Here is a 25,487-nt window from a genome sequence, read left to right on the forward strand (position 1 = left end):
GAACATATGGGAAGAAGTAGATCCTTTAACTATCCTGGACTGTGGGTTGAACCACACAGTACTTTTTAAAGGGTTGCGTCCACATGACCATTCAGAGCAATAACGAAGAAGAAGAAGAAGAAGAAGAAGAAGGAGGAGGAGGAGGAGGAGGAGGAGGAGGAGGAGGAGGAGGAGTTTGGATTTATACCCCACTTTTCTTAACTGTAAGGAGTCTGTGCTCCCCGGAGGCCTTTTATTTACTATGAATATATCAATACTGCTGGCCACATTATTTAATGACTACTGGTATTCTGTGTCTACTAATTGAGCTTAGGAACTGAAGATTTATGTTTCAGTTCACTGTGTATTTTTTCCTAACTAGTAGTATTATTTATCCCATGCTAGATTTGGAAATCTATAACACTTCTTCTTGAGCACCCTATCAATACTTCTTAATATGTCGGAAAACAGTTCTTTTTGAAACCAAACCTAAGACCCCTGATAACCCAACCCAAGCAAGTGCAGAGGACTTCTAAAAAGATGTTGCAGTCTCATTATCAGGTGTCACTTTTTATATGAACTGTACAAAAGGAAGCACTTGTGGATTGTAGCTTTGTAGCTTTTGGTGATCACGTTTGGGCTTTATATTGATAAGAGCTGGAATTGCAAACAGAACTCATAGGAACAACTTGTATGTGTATATATTTGATGCATTCTAGTTTTTTAAATTGATAAATGTTTTACTGTAATTTACAATGCCAATAAAGGCTTTACAACTACTACTAACTGTAAGGAGTCTCAAAGTGGCTTACAAACTCCTTTCCCTTCCTGTCCCCACAACAGGCACCTAGAGAGGTAAGAGCCCGAGGGCTGTAGGTAGAGTTGCCCAAGCTTAACTGCGACTTGCCCCGGGCCACCCAGCAGGCTTCATGTGTAGGAGCGGGGAAACAAATCCAGTTTACCAGGTTAGAGTCCACCACTCCACCACTCATGGTGGAGTGGAGAATCCAACCTGGTCCTCCCTATTAGAATCCGCCACTCTCAATCACTCCACCACGCTGCTTTCAGCATCTTGAAGTTGGCACAGAAACTAGCAAGCTTTCTTAAAATACTCATAATATTGGTCTCGGTAATCATTCCTAAATAGCAATCTGGCTGCAGCATTCTCAACCAAGTAGACTATTTTCTGGGCCAGATCGTGACTGGAGAAGAAAGGCTGATGAACAGCTAGGGCTGCCAACTCTGAGCTGGGAGTTTCCTGGAGATCTGGGACCTGCAGAGGGTGGAATTTGGAAAGAGGAAGGAGCTCAGCAGGCACATGATGCCGTAGGCTCCGCCCTGTGAAGCTGTCATTTCCTCCAGGGGAATAAATCTCTCTAGTCCGGACAGAGGCATATCGGGGGGAAAGGACACCCAGGGACAACTCCTTCTCTGGACAGCCCCCACCCCCGTGCTCCAAGGTGGGGCTCAGGGGTGGGCCTCGGGGTGGGGCTGCCCCTGCTTGGAGTGGGGCTCAGCACCCATTAGCCATGCCCATGAGCACGGGGGCACCCTCGCCCCCCGCCTCCCTGCAGGGCAGGAGACAGCCTGCAGGGAGGCGGGGGGTGGGGATCTGCAGCATGTGGCTGGGCCTCCCCCCACTCGGTGCCCCCCCATGTGATTGAAAGGCATGCGCCAAAGGGCACAGGTGACCCCATGTTCCTGTAGACTGTACACCTCTGAGTCCGGACAGTAGTTGCAGTTCCATGAGAAGCTTAGTTCATAAATTAAGAGAGAAGGCCCCGAGGGATTTTGCAGAGGACAGGCTGGCCGCGCATCCTTGTGGGAGACATGCAACACACCTTCTGCAGAGATCATAACCCTCTCCTTCCCAAAGGTTAATTGTGGTTAAGGCTGGAGCAGCAGGCTGGCTGTAATTTCTGCAACTTCAACAAGCCCTGAAATTAGTACTCCTGCAAGAGCAAAGCGTTTATCAAAGGGAGTCCTGCTCTTTTCTTTTTGCGTTCTGATTCTCCAAGTTCTTCTCTCTGCATAGTGAGCGTCATCTCTGGGTAGCCAACATTTACCGTTTTCTTTTATTTTAGCGTGTTTCCCCACTCACAGGGATTCCCCCTATGCCGTGCGCTGCTCTCAGCCCTGCCCTGCGCTGTCGTCCCTGCCCCGCGCGCTGCTCTCAGCCCTGCCCTGCGCTGTCGCCGCCCCTGTCGTGGGGAGTGCAGGGAGACCCCAGGCTACTTGAGGAGAGTAGCGCGGGGCTTAAGGTAAGTGGGGAAAGGCCCTTAGTTATATTATTTATGGGCCACCTTTCTCACTTGGACTCAGGTCGGATTACTCAGAGTGAGCACACCATGACATTCTCCTTTTGGGTAGTGTGAGGAAGGCTAGTAAGAATGAACCGGTTTGTGAAGGATCGAGACGTGCATTTTTAGAGCATGCGACATGTAAACGTTCTTGTTCAAAATTCATCATTTGGCTGCCCTGATGTTTCATTGATGTATTGTCAAAGGCTTTCACGGCCGGAATCAACTGGATGCCGTATGTTCTCTGGGCCGGGGTCTGGTCGTTTCGCCCGCCTCGATGGCAGACATCTTCAGAGACACGTCACAGCAACATGTGTTTTTGTCTATGGCACAGTTTATGTGTTTCTCTTTGTGCCGTGGAGAGAAACACATCTTACCATGACATGCCTCTGAAGACGCTGGCCATAGCAACCTTACTTACTTACTTACTTACTTACTTACTTACTTACTTACTAATGCCCGCACTTGCCTACTTTACTTCGGCTTACTTGCGCTGCCCAGCCGATTTGGTAAGAAGCCCGATTTGGTAAAATTCGGATTTGGTAAACCTTAGGAACAAAACTACCAGACCATGGCCTCACAGCCCAGAAAAACCCACAACAGCTAGTTGTTGTGGGTTTTCAGGCTTTAATGATCATGGTCTGGTAGATCTGTTCAGGAGGACGTTTCCGCCAGATTCTGTGGCTGACATCTTCAGAGGAGTGTATCACAGAGAGTCTGTTAGGCTCATATCGCTGCATAAAATAGGGCCATGCACCTTCAAGCTGCTGCAGCTGTTTTCGCCATTCCGCTTCAAAAGTAGCTCCTGAAAGCAGCGAAAGTGCGTTGTATTAGAGCCTTGCGTGTCTTGAATGGTAACTTTACCCTGACAGTGATACACCTCTGAAGATGCCAGCCACAGATGCAGGCGGCGTTAAAGGGCTAAGATCACGACCGAACCGCGGCCACACAACCCAGAAAACCCACAACAACCAGTTGAATCCGGCTATGAAAGCCTTCAACAACACCACAACAGTCGGTTTCATTTATGTTCTCCACAGGCTGCCAAAAAGACAGAGAAGTTGATTTTACATCAAATCAAGCTTGAACCCTCCCGAGAAGTTGAAATGACTAAACCGAGGCTGGCTGGTAGTTCCTTAGGTCACATCATGAGAAGGTGAAAATCACGTTAATTCTGGGAACGGGGTCTGCAACCTGGTAATACTCCAGATGTTAAGTGGACTGCAATTTCCCATCAGCCATACTGGCGGGGGGCTGATGGGAATTGCCGATCCATGAACATCTGGAGCTGCAGGATACGGTGACCCCTGTTCTAAGAACAACTGAAAGGCAGCAGGAAAAGAAGATCCAGTAGAAGATGGATGGATTCAACTGAGGAAGCCGCACCCCTCAGTTTGTGAGATCTGAGCTACCCTGTTACCGCTAGAACATTTTTGGAGGTCATTCATTCGCGTGTTGTCGCCAAGCTTAAATGGCTTTACTCTGGACAGCTCTTAACACATTATCATTTTAGTTTTGTCTTAGGCAGTGTTCTATCCCAGTGTTTTATTGCTGGGGTCGCCAGAATACCAAAGTTATGGAATACCAAAGATTAACAAACATAAAAAGAGTAGGATTTATATCCCCCCTTTCTCTCCTGTAAGGAAGAAGAAGAAGAAGAAGAAGAAGAAAAAGAAGAAGAAAAAGAAAAAGAAGAAGAAAAAGAAGAAGAAGAAAAAGAAAAAGAAAAAGGAGAAGGAGAAGGAGAAGGAGAAGGAGAAGGAAGGAGAGAAGGAGGAGGGAGGAGGAGGAAGTTTGGATTTATATCCCACAGCTCTCCTGCAAAGGGAGACTCAAAGGGGACTTACAAGCTCCGTTCCCTTCCCCCCCTCCTGCTCGCGGCTGCTGAGGTAGGTGGGGCTGAGAGAGCTCGGAAGAACTGTGACGAGCCCAAGAGGTCACCCAGCTGGTGTGTTGGAGTGCACAGTCTAATCTAGTTTCCCAGATAAGCCTCCACAGCTCATGCGGCAGAACGGGGAATCAAACCCGGTTCCTCCAGATTAGAGTTTTCCAGTGTCCTCCCACGGTTCACCCCTTTACTTTCTCCCACATCAAAGAACCAATGGTTTCCATTTTTTCTATGGAAGGAGTAAAAGCTGTGCTTGTAGGCCCGTTGCAGGTGTGGGGTCACTCTACCATCTCTTGGATACCGAGGCCGGCTTCGACATGACCACGGGTTGGACCTGTGGATGCCCACCATGCCAAGTTTGGCCCTCAACTTTCACTCACAGAAATCTTGAAGAGCATGCAGAGCACATACAGAGAGACTCACTGTATTTGCTTAAGCGAGGTCCCTGAGTATGAACACAATATGAATCTACTTTGCACTGACTCAGCCCTTTGATCCACTTTGGCAGAGGCTCTCTGGGGTCTCTTGCATGGGTTTTCACGTCACCTCCTACCTCCTACCCCAGTGATGGCAAACCTTTTGAGTGCCCAAATTGCAACCCAAAACCCATTTGCTCATCGCAAAATGCCAACACAACAATTTGAAATCTGAATGCTGAGGTTTTGAGCTTTAGAAAAAACAGTTGGCTCGAGAACTTCGGATTACTTCGAGAATAAGCTTGGTGGTAGTCAGTGGCTTTGCTTTGAAGCCCCATGCAACTCTTCAACAGGTGAATCACACAACCCTAGGAGGGCTTTACTTCCAGAACCAAGCCTTATTGCCCAGCGTGAACCAGAGCTTCTACTCCCAGGTAAATCGTTGCACTTTTATTCTTCTCATGAAAATCAATTGGGGTTTCAACAGGCTAATAGGCGTTACCTATGCTGCCTCCTGCCAAACTAGAGTCCTTAGGTTTAATGCTAATAATCGAGGCCAGCATGCTTAGGCAACCCCCCCTAGATATTATTATTGCACCAACTCTTGCACTGCAAAAATCTCAGATTTGGATAAATAATCAGATCACAAATATACCAACTAACATTTTTTTCTTCCTATCTGGGCTGCCTGATCTGACTAGAAGTTATCTCTATTGTTTAAACAACTTCGGACCGGGTCTTCATTGAAGAGATAAGCCAATTCTATCGTGCGGAGATAGCTTGAGAGTTCCCACAATAGAACGAGCATTTGTTGTGCCTCCCATTAGGGCCTTTATCCTATCATGTGTATCCATGCAGGTATTGTTCCTGATTTATGTAACTTTTTTCTGTTTATGCCGCAATAAGGAAACATAATATGATGTGTGGTGTGTAGGAAGAGGCGACTCTGTTTCGGCGATGCCCACAAAAGAGGGCTCTGAGTGCCACCTCTGGCACCCGTGCCAGGGTAGGTTTTATCACCACTGTCCTACCTTGTCCTTTCAACTAGAGATGACAGGGATGGAACCTGGGACCTTCTCAATGCCAAACAGATGTTCTACCACTAAGCCACGGCTCCATCAGTTTTAACGATGAGCATCGTGATGCTTAAGAAACATCCGGCAGTGTTGTCTTACAAAATTCACCTCCCACGTTGATTTCTGTACACTAGTGTCTTGGAGCCAATCAGCCTATTCCATGGTGGAAGAAAATTCCAAGAGGGGCTTCCCTTCTTTTTCAAAGCAGTGGGCCCCGTCCTCTTCATCTGAGTGGCCGCCCTTCAGAGCCAACCTCAGTTTAGCCCAGAACAGCTTCTGAGCCTCCGGGTCTGAGGGCCAGCTGATGTATGTCTTCTTCAGCATCACCTTCCGCATCCGGTGGTAGACGGAAAGTTCCCGCTTGGGAACGTCCTCCAGGAAAATAGGGATGAGGACATCCTTCAGTTCGTCAAAGAGCCTGTAGCTAGCCAACTGGATCTCCATAGAGCACCACTCGCTTTGCAGGTAGTTCCGGCTGATGATGCAGATGGTATGCGGCTATTGTGGATGCTGTCCACTATATTATCTATGATGTACTTCCCCGGTTGAAAGTCCCGGTGGTGAAGACATAGCCTGAAGATGGGAGCTTCTCCATTCTCCAGACTGGGCACCAACTGCCCCAGCACCCAGCTCTCGTCCGTGGAGTTGTAAGAGACGAAGGCATCGAATTTGTAATGCTTACCTTCCTCCCGCCTCCACCGATGGTTGACCCAGGCTCTCAAGATGTATAAGTGGTATTTTAGGTGCCAGTAGGTATGCCGATAGAGAATAGGCAGTAGCATCTGGAGCAACAGCACGGGGAAGGTGGCTGCAAACAGATACTTCCCCACGTCTTGGAAGCAGACAAGATTATTCGTAAACTTCGTAGATGTATCTGGAGTGCTGCCTGGAATTGCAGGTGTAATTGTACATGTAAACCACCTGCACTCGGCTGTTGTTCAGCCATTTCTGCAACCAAATGTTATCGCAGGTGCAAGCCAGTGGGCATTTGCGGAGGTCAAGGTATCTCAGCGAGGTCAGCTTTTCCATCACGCTGCTGTTGATGGTCTGCAGCTCGTTTTTGAGGAGCAGGAGAGCTTGGAGACTACTGAGGTTGCCAAAGACGTCCAGGGTTAAAGTGCGGAGGCCAGCATTCTCCAAGTTGAGGGTAGTCAGTCTTCTAAGATTTTTGAATATCCCTGGAGGAGGGTTCCCCATGCCGTTGCTGCTATCAGCCAAGGTTAGATGCTTCAGCTGCCTTAGGTCATCAAAGGCGTCCGGTGAAATGGAGAGTATTTTGTTCTCTGACAGGTAGAGGGCCCGTAAGGATGCGAGGCCCCGGAAGAACTTTGGCGGGATGATTTTCAAGCCGTAAGGTTGCTGACCTTGAAGCTTAAGATCGTAAACTCTGCTCAGGAGCGCAAGGGAGAATTACCGCAGGTTGTGTTACGCTTCGATATGGTATGAGTGATCCTGAACATACTGCAAGTCTAGCACTTTCAGAGTGGCCTGCACTGGAGCAAAATAATTCGAGGCAATGTGCCCGATATGATTGCCGTCCAGATAGAGGTTCGAGAGATTCCCCAGTCCCTCGAACGACCCCTTGGTCAGTCGGCGGATATTGTTCCCCCCCAGGTCCAAGATACAGAGGTTTCCAAGGCTGTGGAAGGTTTTGGGAAGGACAGAAATGTGATTGTTCCGGAGATTAAGCGTCCGGAGGTTGGTCAGTTTGTCGAAGCTGAGTCTGTAGAGATCGGTGAGAAGGTTGTTGTCCAAGCGCAGCTCTTCGAGCTCGTTCAGACCCTTCAAGGCCTTCGTTATTCGTCCGCAGGTGTCGTGTTGATGTTGAGGTGAGGCCTTTTCAGATTCGGTCGCGTGAGTCAAAGCCGAGCGACCAGCGAGAGGCCATCTGATTGGCGGAAAGAGATATTCTTTAGCTCTGGCAAGACAGTGCTGCCATAGCAGGGGTGTAGTTCATTTAGCAGGTTGTGCTCAACCACCAAGGTTTGCAGCTGATTGGGTACCGTTCGATTGAACAGGTCTCCTACGCACCCCACGGTCTTGAGGCGGTTCCTTGAGAGATCCAGCAGCTGTATAGGAGGGCACGCAGAGAAGGCTGGGCGGCTCAGGTACTTGAGGCCATTGCTCTGCAAACTAAGATTCAAGGGAAGGTTAGAATTCCTGAGATGCTGACACACCTTTTCCAATTGGGAAGAGTTGCGCAGGTGCAATCCGGAGTAGTCCAAGCTGGAAGGCCGCAGATTGGAAACACTGAGGAGCTGGAAAACATCTATCCCGTTTCCCATCAGCTTCAGAGTCGTAAGGTTCTGGAGATTGATATGAGCAAAGGAGGAGGCGTTGGAGATCTTGTTGTAGGACAGGTCCAGTGTTTTCACATTTCTCAGGAACCCGCGCTCCCTCACGTCCATCCCTTTTAGGGAATTGTTACAAAGCAGGAGGGTAGAGAGGGACTCCGGAAGCCGACCAGCTAACTTCATGGAAGAAAAGTTATTGTAAGACAGATCCAGATGACCCAGTCTGGTCAGATTCTGGACCCCCTGGAGCACTTCATCAAAGCTCTTCAGGTAGTTAAACTGGAGCTGCAGTTTCCGAAGGTTCAGTAACGGGCTGAACGTGTCCGGAGGAATTGTTTTCATCCAGTTGTTGTGCAAGAGGAGGTGGGTGAGGCCGGCCAGTCCACGGAACGCACCCTTGGAGACGTTGTCCAGATGATTGGCGGACAGGTTGAGGATCTTCAAGGCTGTCAGGTTTTCAAAGGCCCCACCTTCTATCCTTTTCATTTTGTTGTAGCTGAGCTGCAGGATTCGCAGCTGCGGGAGGTGGCGGAAGCTCCCACGAGGCAGGGACTGAATGGAGTTGTGGGACACGGTGACCACTGTCAGAAGGGCGGTTGCGAGGGGAGGTCGTCCGCGGCTGGAGATGGACTTCAGGAGCGCTGCATGCGCCAGAAATCCCGGATGCCGGCATCTGGATGCAGTTCCGGAAGCCATATGCCCCTGCCTCCTGAGTGTTGAGCAGTGTGAAAGCCAATGCAGGAAATATGAGTCCCAGGCTCCCTTGGCTGGCAGTGGTGGAATCCACCGATTCCCAAAAATCGCTGGTAGCTTCAAAGAGCCCTAGAACGAAAGAACATTCAGCGGGAACTTAGTTACAACTTAGTTGAGTGGTTCAACCCTAATGAAGGTGGGGAAGGTTTCTCAAGGGTTAACTCTCTAAAAAGCACCTGTATGGCTACTGGTATGAATGTACCAGTGTCTCTGATATGCAATAGGCGCATACTCAAACAATTACAAATAAGCTTTTATACTATTTAATAGAAACAATATCTACACAGGCTTATTACAAAGAAAAATAAACCAAATAGTTCCTTGTATTGTCGAAGGCTTTCACAGCCGGATTCAATTGGTTCTGGTGGGTTTTCTGGGCTGTGTGGCCGTGGTCCGGTGGATCTTGTTCCTAACGTTTCGCCTGCATCTGTGGCTGGCATCTTCAGAGGTGTATCACAGAGAGACACAGTGTGTAACAGACTTCCCTCTGTGACACACCTCTGAAGATGCCAGCCACAGATGCAGGTGAAATGTTAGGAACAAGATCCACCAGACCACGGCCACACAGCCCGGAAAACCCACCAGAACCAAATAGTTCCTGTACAAAGGGCTCTCTACCCTTAGCTCTTAAATAGCTAAGCAAAATAAGCACACACAAAAAAGATTTTGTGTGGCCTTTTTTGAAAAGGATATATTTGGAAGATTACAAGGTAACGGGCCATTGTGAAGGATACAAAGTCGTTCAACTACTGCGGATGTTGTTTGTTAATTTTGTTGTGAGTTCTTTGTAGAGGGACTGGTTTATGTTTTTTTGTAATAAGCCTGTATAGATATTGTTTATTTTTTTATAATTTATTTGTATATTTGGATCACTCTTAAAAATATATTCCAGTATCGTAATCCGTCCTCAATATACTTTTCTCCCCTTTTTCCCTCCCTACCCCAAAGTTCATTCATTTTTTTCTAAGTGCGCAACAGGAGATTCATCCTTTCTTCTCTTCTCTCCCATCTGTCGTCTTTGATTCCGACTTCTTTCTTCCATTCTACAAATTCAGCCCGAATCTTCATCATATCAACTTGTTTATCTTGCCAAACTTGCTTTCTTGACATTATTTCCAAAAGGTCTAATTGTATTTGTTCCCATATATATTCCAACCATTTCTATACTGTCCATTGCTTTTTTTTATTTTTCCATCCCAATGCAATTACTGCATGGGCTGCTCTTATCATCATTTTATAAAATGTTTTTTCTTCGTTGTTCTAGTATTTTATTATCTATTACCCCCATGAATAATAAATCTTCATTTACCAATATGTTAATTTTAGCATACTTCTCTATATATTCTATAATCTGATCCCAAAATCGTTTAACCTCTTTACATTCCAACCACATATGTATATATATTGCATTTTTACCTCCACAATGCCAACATTTTGGACTAAACCCCTTTATCATATATGCCAACTGTTTTGGAGTTCTATACCATTTCAATATTACTTTTCTTTCGAGTTCTGCATATCTCTCTATTTTTATCGTATTTACATTATCCAGTATTGTTACCATATATTCTTGATCCGTTATTCCTTCTTGTTTCCATTTTTCCATTAATACTCTAACCAGTGGTGGGATCCAAAAATTTTAGTAACAGGTTCCCATGGTGGTGGGATTCAAACTGTGGCGTAGCGCCAATGGGGCTGGGCGGGGCACGATGGGGGCGGGGGCGGGCATTCTGGGTGCGGGGCATTGCTGGGCGGGGCTGTGGCAAGGGTGCAGCCGCTGCGCCGGTCCTTGGGTGGGAAACGAATGCACGCAGGCGCAGGCTGCCACGCACGCTGGTGCACTTCCTGCTAGACTGCTTCAAGTTCTGCGCACTACTGCTGAGAGGAGGGGCGTAACTAAGGCAAAAATCACGTGGCAAAATCACCCATTAGTAACCCCCTCTCGGCACACACAAATAATTAGTAACCTACTCTTGGGAACCTGTGAGAACCTGCTGGATCCCACCTCTGACTCTAACCATGAAGTCTTTATCGTTTACCATATATTTATGTATAGATATTGTTCATGTTATACAGTATAAAAGCTTTTTTGTAATTGTTTGAGTATACGCCTATTGAATATCAGAGACACTGGTACATTAATACCAGTAGCCAAACCCCACCCGCCCCGCCCCGCCCCGCCCCACTCAGGAATCAGCCTGCAGGGAGACAGGGCGGGGCTTGGTGGCTAGGTCGCACGCCATTTGGTCATGTGCCCCCCCCCACAGGCCTCTGGTTACAACTGATCTCCAAGCAACAGAGATTGGTTCACCTGGAGAAAACGGTTGCTCTGGAAAGTGGACTCTATGGCATTATCCTCCATTAAAATCCCTCCCGTCCCCCAGCCTGCTGTCCTCAGGCTTCACACCCTCCCCCCCAAAAAAATCTCCAGGTATTTTCCAACCTGAACTGACAACCCTACTTAGGAATCACAATTTTAGTGATGTCCCCAGAATTATTTCCTCCCCCCCCATCCTCAACAAGTTCTGCATCAACATAATGTGTGGTCTGTGCCAAGGAAGCCAGAGTTGGATTGGCTGCTACCAGGAAAAGTACCAGCCTAGGGGGCTACCCCCCACCAGGATTATCCTGGCCCTAAGTAAGGGATGGCCCAAGGCCTGTGTGTAGCAGGCAGAGGTACCAAAAACCAGGGATGGGAGAAATGCCAGAAATAGTCTCCTTGCTTCAAAAATAATCTACTTGCTTTATGCATTCAAGCATACATGCACATGAAAAGAAAATGACTCCAAATTTGATTCATGAGAGAGAGAAGGGCCTTTTTAAAGGACATACTGAGATAATGTGTGCTTGGGACAAAGCGAATGCAAATATCTGAATGATTACTGGGAAGCCGTCCTTTGTTAACCTTATGGCTTGTGCAATAGTCCAAAATTAATTCTCCCGATAGCAGGACATTTCTCTCTCACTGCCTGGGGAATATGACTCCCCCCAGGGCCATGCTCAGAGAAAATCCAGAGCTCGTTCGTATTTGGAGAAGAGAGAGCTGCAAATTAGCCGAGCCAACGTTGGGGCACGGATGCTCCCTTTATTATTATTATTCAAATCATTTTGCAGGAGCCCCGTGGTGCCGAGTGGTAATTCAGTTTCAGGTAGCCAGCTCAAAGTTGACTCAGCCTTCTGTCTTTCCAAGATCAAATGAGGATCCAGCTAATGTGGGTAAAGGGTAGTGATGGGGAAGGCAACGTCAAACCACCCCATAAACAAGGTCTCCCTCGTAAAAGTCACTCCACGGGTCAATAATGACCTGCTGCTTGTGTAACCTCTACCTGTGGGTTCTGTGGGGCACAACTTGGAATGAGTTTGCAACAACAAATTTTAAAAACAAAATGGTTTACTTTCTTAACATATAACATCAAACATCAACATTTAACATCACACTTCAAGGTCCTGTTCAGGTTTCATTTCAAGTCCTTATAATGCCAAGTCCATTTCTTTTTCTGGAAGCATAGTGGGTTTGGCCTCCTAGAAGACCTCCAAGGGCTTGGCAGGAACAGGGATTCTAACATGATTTGAAGGTTAGCTCCAGGAGCAAACCCCCCACCCATCACAACCACAAAAAGAAACCCTTAACAAGGTGTTAAGGGCTTATAGAAATCAAGGTCCAAGTCTGGTAGCCTCGTCTCCTCCAAACTACATGAGGTCTGCAGCCTCTTGCTGCTTTGAGTCTCCACCCCTTTCTGGGTCAACCCATTCTGAGCATGGGGGTTACACTCGCACCTGCTCCTTTACCAGACTTTTCTTCCCCTAGTGATAGGGGAAGGCAACGGCAAACCACCCCATAAACAAGGTCTCCCTTGTAAAAGTCACTCCATAGGTCAATAATGACCTGCTGCTTGTACCTGTTCCTTTACCTAAAACATTTTATGCCATCTTTCCATCCAAATTAGGATCCCCATAGGGGCAAACAACAAAAAACAGTTAAACACCCTGTTAAAGACACACATATTTAAAACAAGTAAAACAATTAAACTAAACGTAAAAAACACATGAACCAGATTGGAGGTCAACTTTTTAAAAATCAAATAATAGCGGTGTGTGTGTGACACACCGAGTGCATGCCGTGGCGGGGGCATAGCACGGACATGGCAGGGGCATTCCAGGGCGTGGCGGGGACATGGCAGGGGTGCGGGGCTCATGCCCTTGTTCTGGCTCTGAACAATAGGGGAAAGTCTCCATCGTTGACAGAAGACAGAGAAAGGGGGGCGGGCAGAGGAATCTCCCACTGCAGACTTGATGTAGGATTAGTGTCATGCTATCCGCTGGAGGAGTTTGTTGGCTCCTATTATTATTTGTTTTCATATTTGTAAATAGGAGAAGTATTATGTGCTGAGTGTCCTCTCACCCAAATGAAACAAAACTTTATGGCAATCTCTCTTTAATATCATGCTTTACCCTGTGTTTCAGATTTCTGTAATCCTAGTCCTGTTTCACTGCTTATTAGATGTTTTATCCTACTGATTGTGCATGAGATGGCTGTGTAATCAAGTCTCAGTGAGAAAAACTGACTGTAACAGTTTGAAGAGAAGAAAAGTTTGGTTTCATACTCTGCTTTTCTCAACCAGAAGGAATCTCAAAGCGGCTTACAAACGTCCCTTCCTCTCCCCACAACAGATATCAAGTGAGGCAGGTGGGGCTGAGGAAGTTCTGAGAACTGTGACTGGCCCAAGGTCACCCAGCAGGCTTCATGAGAAGGAGAAACAAACCCCATTCTCCAGATTACAGTCTGCTGTAGTAGGGAATGGGGAATGAAACCCTGTTCTCCAGATTAGTCTCCACTGGAGTGGGGAATGAAACCCTGTTCTCCAGTTTAGTCTCCACTGATCTAAACCACTAGACCGCACTGGCTCACATTTTAATGTAGTTCAATAAAGAAATAAACCTCCACACTGCTTAGACTAGAGAAATAGGGTGCTAGGAACCAATGTCTCTCACTTCTTCTTGGAATACGGGTTGGGAAACATTTCATTTTATTTTATGATTTTACATTTTATGTTTTTATTACTATTGATTGTTTCCTGATTGCTTACTAGACCTATATGACAATCATTAAGTGCTGTACCTTATGATTCTTGACAAATGTATTTTCTTTTATGTACACTGAGAGCATATGCACCGGAGACAAATTCCTTGTGTGTCCAATCACACTTGGCCAATAAAGATTCTATTCTATTCCTTGAGGCAGGAGAGAGGAGAATGGAGAAATCCGAGTTTGGAAGGGGTGGCATTAAACTGGCATTAAAGCGGGCTGTGGCCCCTCCCAGCTGCAAACATTACTCTGTGCAGGCAACTGTGGCAAACCCACAAAGCACCGTAAAGGTGAAGCCACAACCTGGAGCCGAGAAACTGTAGGTGGGATGAAGGAGACGGGAGTCAAAGAAGACATAAGGCTAAGTAGACAACAATGAATGAACTTACTGCTGTTTGGTTAAAGAAAAGTAAAACATAATATTATGGAGGGTGGGAGGAAACAAAAGGGAAAATGTATTGTTTGGAAATTATATCAGAAAGATGTAAATAGAATGATTATTTCAAACTATAAAATAAATATATATATATTAAAAAAGAGAAACTGTAGGTGGGGAAAGGGTTAAGTAGTGCCCCCCCCTCCCCCATTCCCTTCCCACCCCCAACTCCTGAAGTTTTATTTCTTTGTAAAAGAAATGTTGGGGCTCTAATAAACACATTTGCTCGTCATATGCGATAAACTGGCTTCAAAAAGTCAGCATGGGAAGATTTAAAATTCTATAGACATGTGCTTTTTAAAACAAGTGACCAACCTATGGCGCTCCAGATGTTCATGGACTACAATTCCCATCAGCCCCGTCACTGCAGCATGGCCAATTGGTATTAATCCAGGGGTGGGGGTGGGTGGGAAATATAAATGGTAATTAATCAGCAAATAAATATTTTTATTTACATACCACTTGAGGGGAAAACAGCGAAAAACCTTCTGCCGTCTCGCTTTGCTACTTCTCTTCATCTATCACGGATTATGCAATAATAACTGGACTAGCCCACAAAAATATAGTCTAGAATTCAAGCCTGTTAGTCTTTCAAGTAGTCCTGTCATGAATAGCCAAGCAGAGGTGGGATCCAGCAGGTTCTCACCAGTTCCCGAGAGTGGGTTACTAATTATTTGTGTGTGCCGAGAGGGGGTTACTAATTGGGTCTGCTTTTCCGTTAGAAATTCCATTAGGTCCAAAAATCATAAAGTCCTGTTGTTTCCTATGTGGCTGGTTAGCGAAGGTAGAAAACGGGATAATTCTCCCTGTTGGGCTATTTTAAAAAAACATGTTTTAGAAATATGGTAAAGTTCCTTGTTTAAGGAAAGTATCCTTCTTTTGATTTCTAGAAACAAAATTAAGCATTTGAAAGTATGAAGTATTCGACAGGCAGTCAATTAGAGGAGAAGTAGTTGTTTCTGTTGGCAGTAGACGATAGGACTTGCTAGAATGAGTTTAAATTATCGACAGAAAGATGCCAGCTGGAAATCAGGAACTTTTTTTTTACAGTAAGAGTTTTTTACAGCAACAGAGAAATTATTAATGCCCCCGCTTTAACCGAATGCCCGCCACTCCCATCGCGGTCCTGTACCCAGCCGCCCTATCATTGGCGCTTAATACTTACCACTGTTTGAATCCCACCACCATGGGAACCTGTTACTAAAATTTTTGGATCCCACCACTGTAGCCAAGGCTAGCCTGCTTTTCATCAGATCTCGAAAGCTAAGCAGGGTTGGTTCTGGATGGGAGACCACCAAAGAAGTCCAGGGTTGCTATGCAGTGGCAGGCAATGGCAAACCACCTCTGTCCCTCTCTAGCCTGCCCTGCCCTGGTTAAAAAGGTCGTTCAGCAGGCTTCATGTGGAGGAGCAGGGAAACAAATCCAATTCACCAGATAAGAGTCCTCTGCTCATGTGGAGGAATGGGGAATCAAACCCAGTTCTCCAGATTAGAGTGCACTGCTCTTAACCGCCACAACACGCTGGCATTGTGCCGCAACGCTCCTGTTTATTTTTGTCACAACGACGACGAAAAACACTCCTGTTTATTTTTGTCACAACCCCCGTGGATGTCATTCCACCACTGCATTCTCCAGCAAGCTGTGGAAGAGTTTTTCCTCTGCTAAAGTACTTTGCACAGGGTTTCTGGTAACAAACAACATTGTGGAATTGCTATGCAGTCGCACAAACTATAGTTGTCACCAAAGGCGCGATGCTTCACCCATCTCGTAGCAAACAGCAGGGTCCCCCTGTTTAAAAACGAAATGATCTGAAGACGACGGCAGACATATATTCTGATCTTTGAAAAGTTTGATTCACATCAAAGTGGCTCAGGAAAACACAGGAACAGGCACGAGCAAGTTTTCCCCCTACTCAGCAGGAAACCTAAAGGAACATCTCTGCCTCTATTTTAATTTCTCTCCCCCTGCCTACTACATATCATCATCCCGATGACCCCCACACTTTTTTATTCTTCTGCCATTCCCCGGAGCGGGTAGCAAAAGATTGCTCTTAGTAGGAATCTGGGGTCGGGTTGCCAATTCTGAGTCGAAGTATTCCTAGAGATTTGGCAGTGGAGTTTGTTGGAAGGCACGGGTCTCAGTAATGCCATAATCCATGCCTACTCTCCAAAGCTTCCATAACCACCAGGAAAGTAATATTTGTAGTCTGGAGATCGGATGGAATTCCAGCAACCAGTGGCGTAGAGGGGTGTGGGGCAACACCTCCTCAGGGCGCCACCCCAGCGCCCCCACCCACCTCGCCTCCCCCCCCGTTCCCCCCCCCACGCCCCACTTACCTTGCCGGCGGGAGCCTGTCGTGGGCCGAGGGGCACTTAGCAGCAGCACCTTCGGCCAGCAGCAAGGTATGTAAGGCGCAGTGGGGCGGCGGGGGCGTGGAGTGGGGGGGGTGATTCTCCCCCCCCCACATGACCATCTGGCGGGCACCTGGGGACGTGTGACCCGACATGTTCCCGTGAGCGCTCCACCTCTGCCAGCAACTTTCCAGACCCCTGGAGTTCGGTAATCCTGTCTGGCGCTGTTTCAGCAGAACGGAGCTTATTGGAGACGAACAGTTTCTCCTACCTGTTTCTCGGGTCTTCATGTTCCTCCGGTTGTGGGTATGAACAGCTCGCACTTCTGACAACTGGTTTGGGAGTATTCGCAAATGTCTCTTCCTAACTGGCGTGGGAAACAAAAACAAGAGTGCATTTTTAAATGTTGTTCTTTTAAGGGAAGTGAATGGCTGTTTTGTTTTCGGTTTTCGTTCTGCCCCGAGATACCTGCTTCTGCTTTCCAGTCACAGACCAGAAACAGCTGCAGGTCTGGAAGAATTGATGGGCTCATCAGCCTTTTGGGTCTGCGTTCAGGTCTCTCTTTGCAATGCATTGGTCATACACCTATTGGCTAGTCCAGTCTTCGTCAGGTATCTAGGACTGCCAACTCTGGGACGCGAAATTCCTGGAGATATGGGGGTAAAACTTTGGGAGGGTGGGTTTTGAATACAGGAGGACACTTGGTGCGGTATAATGCTGTAGAGGTTCAGTCTAAGAAAAAAAACACGTTTTCTCCACAAGAATTGATATATCACCTGAAGAACAGTTGCAATTAAGGGGCATTTCTGTCTTATCTGCCTCACACTTTCCTTATGTTTCAGGTAGAATTGTCAGAGCAGCAATGGCGTAGTGGTTAAGAGCAGGTGCATCCTAATCTGGAGGAACCGGGTTTGATTCCCAGCTCTGCCACCTGAGCTGTGGAGGCTTATCTGGGGAATTCAGATTAGCCTGGGCACTCCCACACACGCCAGCTGGGTGACCTTGGGCTAGTCACAGCTTCTCGGAGCTCTCTCAGCCCCACCTACCTCACAGGGTGTTCGTTGTGAGGGGGGAAGGGCAAGGAGATTGTAAGCCCCTTTGAGTCTCCTGCAGGAGAGAAAGGGGGGATATAAATCCAAACTCCTCCTCCTCCTCCTCCTCCTCCTCCTCCTCTTCTTCTTCTTCTTCTTCTTCTTTAAAATGCATACCTTTATCACAAGTGATATGTGTGTGAAGTGCCGTAATGTCACTTCTGGCTCATGGCGATCCTATGAATCAAAGGTCCTCTTGTTAACCACCTTGCTCAGGTCTTGCAAATGGAGGGCCGTGGCTCCCTTTATAAAGTCAGTCTGAAGGTGGTGCCTGGGAAAGGTGGTGTTTGGAAAGGATGTGGTGTCACAGGAGACACTCTAGGAATCACTCTCAATCTCTATGGTAAATACCATAGAGACAAGAGGAAATCCCTAGGATGCCATTGCAGAGGCCACATTTTTTTTCTTCCCTCAGTTTCTCAAGGGAGAGATTGAGGCTGGGGAATGTCATGAGCCAGGCCCTGGCCACTGACCTGGGTACTGAGGACTTTGCTGTAGAGCCTGAAGACACTGTCGATTGAAAGGTGGCTCCTTGCTAGTTTTTATTTTGCAGGGGGTGTAACCCCCATGCTCAGAATGGGTTGACCCAGTAAGGGGTGGAGACTCAAAGCAGCAAGAGGCTGCAGCAGACCTCGTGTAGTTTGGAGGAGACAAGGCTACCAGACTCGGACCTTGGTTGTATAAGCCCTTAACACCTTGTTAAGGTAACTGCAATATTCTTCGGAACTACTGGGAAGGTAGTTGTTTATTTTTGCTATATTGTAAATGTTGGAGTTTATTGTTTCAGTGTTTCTTTTTGTGTTTGTAATGGGCGAGAGTTCTCCTGGAAACCTTCATCATGTTGAATCCTGTTCACAAAGCCCTTGGAGTCTTCAGGAGCCAACCCACTGGCAAAGAAGAATTGGACTTGGCAGTATCAGTAGACTGTAACTAGAAGGACTTGAAAATGCAACCTGAACAGGACCTTGAAGTGTGATGTTAAATGTTGATGTTTGATGTTATATGTTAAGAAAGTAAACCATTTTGTTTTTAAAATTTGTTGTTGCAAACTCATTCCAAGTTTCCCCCACAGAACCCACAGATAGAGGTTACACACGCACTGCGGTGAGCAGGGAGGACTTGGCTGGCGGGCCTGGTGCCTGTGCTCCCGGTGGTTGCTGCCCGAGGAGGGCGGGTGGCGCAGAGGAGGCAGAGATGCTAGAGAGGCACAGAGAAGCGTGTGCGGGACTTGCTGGAGGCTTGAGCAGGCTGGCCCCTGCTCGAGCGGGCGGGGCAGAGGAAGAGGGAGCCAACCGGTTTTTTTTCTAAACTAAAACCTCAGCATTCAGGTTAAATTGCCGGGTTGGCACTTTGCAACAAATAAGTGGGCTTTGGGTTGCAATTTGGGCACTCGGTCTCAAAAAGGTTCGCCATCACTGTTATATTTTATTGATTATGTTTTAATTGCAGTTTTTATTGTTTTTAACTTATGTAAGCTGCCCAGAGATCCTAGTATGAAGCAAGGTATAGATACTTATAAACATACATAAATAAATATCTGCAAAATCCAGCTTTTGCTTGCCCAGGAGAAGACCGTATGGTAAAGGGGATGTTCTTTTAAAAAAAAACCAACGTATTTGTGTTTAGGGTTTATTGATGCTGCGATGCTATCAAAGGGTTTTTCCCCCCCTGATCCTGCCTGAAACACATGGGGAAAATACATTTACATGAGACTTCAGGACATCTACTCTGGTGAAGTGAGGGGTGTGAACATGATGCAGGGCATTCAAAGTAGGCAGAATCTACCCCCCCCCCCAAGGTTTATGATAAATACTTGCATCTTCTTCCGTGTCTGTATTATTCTAGTAAACATCTCAGCAGTCGGTTTTTGAGGAACTGGAGTTCTTGATTTCTTTTTTTTATAAGATTGCTTTGAAGACTGACTGTTCCAATTTCCAAGGAAATTCCCTACCTCCATACAGACAGGATCAAAGGGGAATTGGTAACCACGTAAAAGACTAATGCTGACAAGAAAACAAAAACAAAACCCTTCAGGCACTTGGGTGTAGGGTTTGGACATGACCTTCTAGTTTTTGTTCAATAACAATCAGACTTCTTACTGCCTCTCTAAAGACAGCCCCAAGAGACCCCGCAGAAGTCTTTATGCTTTAGGATGTGCTTCACCTTTTCTGCAAAGGAAAAAAAAGGTGTGTTTTGAGAGCATTTGCAAAACGTGGGAAATAACTAAACTGAATGCGAGACCATTGCCAAGGAGGGGAAATCCCGTGCATAACGAAAAAACCTGACGGAAGTGTGCATTGAAAGAGAAGATGTGTATACGCCTCAAAACATGATCTTTTTTTCTTCCTGTGCAGGGAAGGTGAAACAAATTTTAGGAGTTTCTTCGGTCATCCATAAAGGCTTTTCTTTTAGCTACAGGAATAGTCTTTGTCCATTCTTTCCTGATTATATCTCTGGTTCCAATCCATAGTTCTTCTGGTTTACCTTCATTTGAACTTAATAATGCAAAACTCAGTAATTCTTCATATGGTCTTTAAATTCTTCAGAGATGTTGCTCTATATTGTATTTTGGCATTATGAATATTCTGGTGTTTTTCTTCAGCTTTAGTCTAGGATCGCCATCAGCTTTAGTCTAATTTTCAATACTGACAATCCATACTCTGTACCACAGTTGGCTTCTGGACTTGTTTTAGCAAAAATAATACGGCTTCTCCATCTTCTGCTTCCAATTATGTAATCCATTTGATTTCTATACTGGCTGCACAGTGATGCCCATTTATACAATCATCTATTTGGTTGCCTTGAAGCATGTGTTTGCAATGGACAAATTGCTGTCTTCACAACATTTTATGAGTCACTCTCCTGCTTCATTTCACGCTCCTAGCCCAACTTTGCCAACAATAGTTGATTCTGCTTTGCTTCCTCATTTTGCATTCCAGTAACCTATGATTATGACCACATCTTGCTCAGGCCTGTGACTGATTCCTTCCTGGACACTTGCATAAAAGCGTTTAATTTCTTCCTCATCAGCATCTGAAGTTGGGGCATAAACTTGAATGATGCTTTGATTTTCCCTGAAGTCTGATGGATATTTTTTGGTCAGACTTTGTGGATCTTCTCCACATGAAGACTGTGGGTTGAACCCCACTTGCTGACCTTCAACTGCACTCCTGTCCCGGAGGGGGGGGGGTGCAGCTGGGCGGGGCCTGGGACCCAGGTTAGCACCAGGCACCGTTTTAAGTAGCTGCATCCCTGCTCAGTATTAATTAGATGCACTATTGCTGCTAGGAGCAGCAGTAGCGTAGTGGTTAAGAGCAGGTGCATTCTAATCTGGAGGAACCGGGTTTGATTCCCCGCTCTGCCGCTTGAGCTGTAGAGGCTGATCTGGGGAATTCAGATTAGCCCCTGTGCACTCCAACACACGCCAGCTGGGTGACCTTGGGCTAGTCATAGAAGCTCTCTCAACCCCACCCACCTCACAGGGTGTTTGTTGTGGGAGGGGAAGGGAAAGGCGATTGTAAGCCCCTTTGAGCCTCCTACAGGAGAGAAAGGGGGGGATATAAATCCAAACTCTTCTAGCCTTTAATGATTCCTCTGTCCCCAGCGCCTTTGGAACTATCTGCTCTCTTCTGCTGATGTGGTCATTGATCGTTGAAAGATGTGGATGCATCTTAGGCCTCTTCTGCACATGCAGAATAACGCACTTTCAATCCACTTTCACAATTGTTTGCAAGTGGATTTTGCTATTCCGCACAGTAAAATCCAGCTGCAAAGTGGATTGAAGGGGCATTATTCTGCATGTGCAGAAGAGGCCTTAGCCTTGTGTCTCAGCTGTGACCGTTCTGCCCTGAGCCACCCACTCTGCTTTGAGTTTGGCCTCTCGACCAGGTCTAGATCCCTTACAGCATTGTTGTCAGATTCGCAGACACACACAAACCCCCGCACCACATTAACTTGTGCATCTAAAATGGAGTGTACCAAGTCATACCTATTAATATTTTTAATAGTGAAAATACTTCCTTTTTTAGGTGTGGAATGGAATCCCATATTTACAGAACCCAGTGCTGCAAAGATCTCATGTTTGCAAAGATCCTGGGGCAGTTCCTCTTCACTTTATAAGGTGTGTGGCTTTCCCCCACCAGAGCGTTCTTTCTTTTTTTGCAAATCCTGTCACTTCTCCGCTCTCAGAGCCTTGGCTACTGCAAGATGTAATGTGCTGCCATCAGCTCTGCTGGAGGGAAGATTTAAGAATATGGAACGTTCTAAAAGAGTTTGTTCATGTGATAGGACTACGGTCGAAACACTTGACCATTCTTTGTTTCTATGCCCTAAATACAACAAGATACGCATGAAATACATGAATTCCATTTTCTTGCAATGTTCTTAGTGGCATGAGTGTTATAAGATACCCAATCTCCTGAACAGCTCTGATGTGCTCTTTTGTGAAACGGTTGCAAATTTTATACTGGAAATTAGTAATTTTAACTGTATTTCTTAACCTTGTTTTGTTTTAAAAATTTGCCCTGTTTTATATGCCAATAAAGGCTTGTGTTGTGTGGTGTTGTTGTGTTGTTGTGAACTTCTCCGCTCTGGATTTCTTTGCAAAAGTTTCCTCCTGGAAGCCAGCTTTCCCCCAAAGGACTTCTCATTTACTCTACTTCCAAAGACGCAATAGAGAAGCAGAAGAGTGTAAAGAAAATGTTATTGTCCATTAGTTGCGAATCTACACTGGGGATCTGAGGGAACTTATTTGAGGTTCAGCTGATGTCTGTTGCCAAGTGGCAGAGCAGGTTTTCTCAAACCTGGGAAGAGATCCAGGGAAAGTGTTTGCTGGCTGTGGAAGTTTCGTTCCCCGGTAACTACACTGTCTCAAATAATGGTCATCTGTTACCCCCAACAGTGTCTAGTCCAGTGATGGTGAACCTATGGCATGTGCACACAGAGTTTGTCATGTGGGTGCGGAAAATCACACCCACACCCACACACACACATATCTAGGCTGGCTTGGGGCACTGAGCACGACGTGCACACACTGCGTTGAGCAGGGAGGACTTGGCTGGTGGGCCTGGTGCCTGTGCTCCGGGTTGCTGCTGCCCAAGGGGCAGTGGTGGGATCCAAAATTTTTAGTAACAGGTTCCCATTGTGGTTCCCAATGGGGCTGGGCGGCGCACGATGGGGGCGTGACCAGGCATTCCAGGGGTGGGGCATTAATAATTTCTCTGTTACTGTAAAAAACTCTTACTGTAAAAAAAAAGTTCCCAATTTCCAGCTGGTATCTTTCTGTCCATAATTTAAACTCATTCTAGCAAGTCCTATCGTCTACTGCCAACAGAAACAACTACTTCTCCTCTAATTGACTGCCTGTCAAATACTTAATACTTTCAAATACTTAATTTTGTTTCTAGAAATCAAAAGAAGGATACTTTCCTTAAACAAGGAACTTTACCCATATTTCTAAACATGTTTTTAAAACAGCCCAACAGGGAGAATTATCCCGTTTTCTACCTTCGCTAACCAAGCCACATAGGAAACAACAGGACTTTATGATTTTTGGACCTAATGGAATTTCTAACGGAAAAGCAGACCCAATTAGTAACCCCCTCTTGGGAACTGGTGAGAACCTGCTGGATCCCACTCTGCCGAGGGGGGCGGGTGATGCAGAGGAGGCAGAGATGATTGAGAGGCACAGAGCGGCACGCACAGGACTTGCTGGAGGCTAGAGCAGGCTGGCCCCTGCTCGAGCGGGTGGGGCGGAGGAAGAGGGAGCCAACCTTTTTTCCCCTAAACTTAAACCTGAGCATTCAGGTTAAATTGCCGGGTTGGCACTTTGCGATAAATAAGTTGCAATTTGGGCACTCGGTCTCAAAAAGGTTCTCCATCACTGGTCTAGTCTGAAAAGATTCTCTGAAGATACAAATACAGACTGATTGTAATCCATGCTAGGAATTAATAGGGAAGGGACGGAAAATAAAATGGCCCATATTGAAATGTCCTTATATAAAGTTTATGGTGGGCCTCCTTTGGAATACTGCATGCAGTCTGGTTAGCATATCTCAAACGGAAGAAGAAGAGTTTGGGTTCATACCCCCGCCACATGCTCTTGTAAGGAGTCTCAAGGTGGCTTGCAAATTCCTTTCCCTTCCTCCCCCCATAACAGACACCTTGCGAGGTCAGTGGGGCTGAGGGAGTTCTGAGAGAACTGCGACTGGCCCAAGGTCGTCCAGCACAAATGTAGGAGTGGGGCAACAAATCTAGGAGAATCTGCAACTGATGTAAAGGAGTGGGGAATCAAACCCGTTTCTCCAGATTAGAGTCCACCTGCTCTTCACCACTACACCAGACTGGCATTGCAGAGCTCGAAAAAAATACTGAAGAAAGCAAAACCAACATTCAAGGGATTGGAGCAACTTCTCTGTGCGGAGTTTTACAGTGTAAAAAAAGTCTGCTAAGGGGGCACATGATAGAGATTTATAAAATTATACATGAGGTAAAGATAGGGCGGCCACTCTCTAGGTGGTAGAAGAAGAAGAAGAGTTTGGATTTATATCCCCCCTTTCTCTCCTGTAGGAGACTCAAAGGGGCTGACAATCTCCTTGCCCTTCCCCCCTCACAACAAACACCCTGTGAGGTGCGTGAGGCTGAGAGAACTCTGAGAAGCTGTGACTAGCCCAAGGTCACCCAGCTGGCATGTGTGGGAGTGCACAGGCTAATCTGAATTCCCCAGATAAGCCTCCACAACTCAAGCGGCAGAGCTGGGAATCAAACCCTGTTCCTCCAGATCAGAGTGCACCTGCTCTTAGCCACTGCTCTTAGCCACTACGCCACTGCTGCTCCGGGAGATCTTCAGGAATTATGACTGGTCTCCAGTCAACAGACATCAGTTGCCCTGGAGAAAATGGCTGCCATGGAAATTGGTGTCTCTGCTAAAGTCCCACTCTTCTTCAGGGTCCACCCCCAAAATGTCCAAAAATTTCCCAATCCAGAGCTGTCAAACGTAGTAGAAGTTGAAAATGGCCCAGACAGGGCATCTGTGGCTTCCTACGCTCGCCCCTCCCCCTCAGAGAGAAAGCCCCCATGTTATTCATGGTAGAGATGGTCCAAAGTCCTGTGGACAGCAAGACAACACTGTAACCTGACCCCTTTCCAGTAGCGTGGAGTTCCATGGGGCATACGTTGAAAATGCTGGGGAGAAGAATTAGGACTAATAAAAGGAAACATTTCTTCACGCAACGCGTGATTGGTGTTTGGAATATGCTGCCACACAAGGTGGTGATGGCCACTAACCTGGATAGCTTTAAAAGGGGTTTGGACAGATTTATGGAGGAGATGTCGATGTATGGCTACCAATCTTGATCCTCCTTGATCTGAGATTGCAAATGCCTTAGCAGACCAGGTGATTGGGAGCAGCAGCAGCAGAAGGCCCTTGCTTTCACATCCTGCCTGTGAGCTCCCAAAGGCACCTGGTGGGCCACTGCGAGCAACAGAGTGCTGGACTAGATGGACTCTGGTCTGATCCAGCAGGCTAGTTCTTATTTTCTTATGTTCTTAAAACTTTATGGATTCCTGCGCTTCATTTCTTGTCAATACCGATTCTCCCTTGGCTAGCACAGAATTCCATACCTGCCCCTCACTGGCAGACGTTTTAGCTCTGCCAACAGGATTCAAAAGTTACTATTTTGGGAGAATCCGACTACAAGGGAAGTGGGCATTTGTGGTTTTGTTTTGTTTTTTTCAACCAGGCTTACATCTGCTGATTTCAGGCCTTGGAGATTTGAGGATGTGGTGAACGCAGTTGCGTGGTGCATTTGCGTGCCACA

General features: G+C 46.5%; 1 pseudogene; it reads right to left on the bottom strand.

Moving 5' to 3' along the window:
* Nucleotides 1-5,471: 5,471 nt before the first annotated feature.
* LOC125434283 overlaps nt 5,472-25,487 on the bottom strand; it is a 32,595-nt pseudogene continuing 12,579 nt past the window's right edge.

The sequence above is a fragment of the Sphaerodactylus townsendi genome, linkage group LG06, assembly GCF_021028975.2.
Source record: "Sphaerodactylus townsendi isolate TG3544 linkage group LG06, MPM_Stown_v2.3, whole genome shotgun sequence".
Lineage (NCBI taxonomy): Eukaryota > Metazoa > Chordata > Lepidosauria > Squamata > Sphaerodactylidae > Sphaerodactylus > Sphaerodactylus townsendi.